Source organism: Cynara cardunculus, unplaced genomic scaffold (genome assembly GCF_001531365.2).
Source record: "Cynara cardunculus var. scolymus isolate 2C unplaced genomic scaffold, CcrdV1 Un_Scaffold_4904, whole genome shotgun sequence".
NCBI classification, from domain to species: domain Eukaryota; kingdom Viridiplantae; phylum Streptophyta; class Magnoliopsida; order Asterales; family Asteraceae; genus Cynara; species Cynara cardunculus.
In genome coordinates this window covers 32,015-34,165 of record NW_020202134.1, presented here as the reverse complement: position 1 = coordinate 34,165, position 2,151 = coordinate 32,015, and positions in this window count along the sequence as shown.

Here is a 2,151-nt window from a genome sequence, read left to right as displayed (position 1 = left end):
AGAAAGAGGGACATCCGGTTCTTCCATAGACTAAAGTTGTCACGGACGAACCGGGGGRGTTTGGCAAGAGAGCCATTGTCTTGTGTGTGTGTTTTTGTAATTTGCAAAGCCATTTAAAAGCAATAAAGTTATCTAGAGAAAAAGATAAACTAATGCAAAAAAAACATTTAAACAACTTAGAGTAGAAAGAACACTGCTCTGATACCACTTGTTGGTCCCTTGAGGGTCTACAAGATAAGCAAAACAGTTTGTAGAAGGGGGGGATGAATACAAACACAATATTTTTAAATTTAAAATATATATTGATAGAGAAGATCAATACAAATTTTACAAGACTATTTGCGGAAAGATAGGGTAAGAAAACCTATCTAAACAATCTTTGGTTACACACAGATTCTTAGCAAATCAGAAAAGAAATGATGTAAACAAAAGTTCTTTTACTTAAGCTCGAAAATGCTCAAAGTAAGAATTAGGTTTAGAGAGTAAGTTCCTCGCACTCTGCATGGAGAAGAAGCACTTCTATTTATACCCAATGCATTAAATGTTCATTTAATGCAATATGGTAGGGTTAGAGTACGTGTCAAGCCTTAAGAGGAAGACTTGTCTTTTGCTACAGTGAATAGTACAAAATGCACTATTCATGAGTAGACATCCTTAACTAAAGTTGGTAGGCAATAGAGTCGACTAGTCGGCTCCATACCGTACTAACTATTAGAAAGTGTAAGGTCTTGTCCTTAGTGTGCATAAGAGCAAGACAACAACAATCGTGCTAAGCAAGCTTCCTTTGATCGCTGAATGCTTGGATAACCTGGAGGTCTCTTCAGCATTCGCTGAGGCTTGAGCAAGCTTCACACATTTGTTGACAATCTTGTAATCAATAAGTACCGCTTCAGATCATGTACTCGCCAATCTCTAATCTTTAGTTTCAGTCTTCGACATTAGCTGAAGTTTCTTTGGTGTGAGTGTTGTCTTCTTGAAGTATCGATGTCTCTGATTGAATTACAATACAAGTTCTTTGGTGATCACTGAACAAGCTCAGTGATGGTTGCTGGAACTGAAAAGACAGAAACATAAATACAACGTATAAGTGAAAAGGGATTATCATCAAATCACTGAGAGAGAGGATCAACAAACGTATCTTAAGTGAAGCTCACAAATCGCATTTTTCTATTCATTCGGGTACAAACAAAATGTGTCAAGATCTGAAGCAATTCAATTGGTGGCCAGCTATGAAGAAAGATATAGCCAAACATGTTGAACAGGGCATGCCATGTCTTCAGGTGAAGATAGAACACCCACGTCCATATGATAAGTTGAAGTCTTTAGAAATTCCAGTTTGGAAATAGGATCACATCACTATGGATTTCATAACCAAATTTCCAAGAACATCAAAAGGTTATGATGCCATATGGGTGATTGTAGATCGGTTGTCCAAATCGGCACATTTCTTACCAATGAAAGAATCGTATTCAATGGAGAGATTGGCAAAACAGTATATTGATGAGATAGTATCCTGTCATGGTGTTCCCCTATCAATTATTTTCGATAGAGACAGTCGATTCACTTTTATGTTTTGGAGAAGTTTCCAAAGAGACATGGGATCACAGATTAAGCTAATACAGCTTACCATCCTCAAATCGATGGACAAAGTGAACGAACTATCCAAATGTTGGAAGATATGCTTAGAGCCTGTGTTATTGATTTCGGGGGATCATGGAATAATCATTTAACTTTGATGGATTTCGCTTACAATAATAGCTACCATTCGAGTATTCAAGTTGCACCTTTTGAGGTTATCTATGGACGAAAGTGTCGAACTCCTTTGTGCTGGAATGAGATAGGTGAGAAACAGTTAACTGGGCCTGAGATAGTCCAACAAACAGCGAATAAAATTTGCCAAATACAAGAACGAATGAAAGTGGCACAAGATCGGCAAAGAAGTTATGTCGATATATGTCGAAAACCAATTGAGTTCCAAATTGGTGATAAAGTAATGTTAAAGATATCACCTTGGAAAGGAGAAGTACGTTTTGGTAAAAAGGGAAAGTTAAGCCCAAGATATATTGGACCATTTCCTATCATTGAAAGAGCTAGAGAGGTGGCATGCAAACTAGAACTTTCTTTGGAGTTAAGTGGTATTCATAACACTTT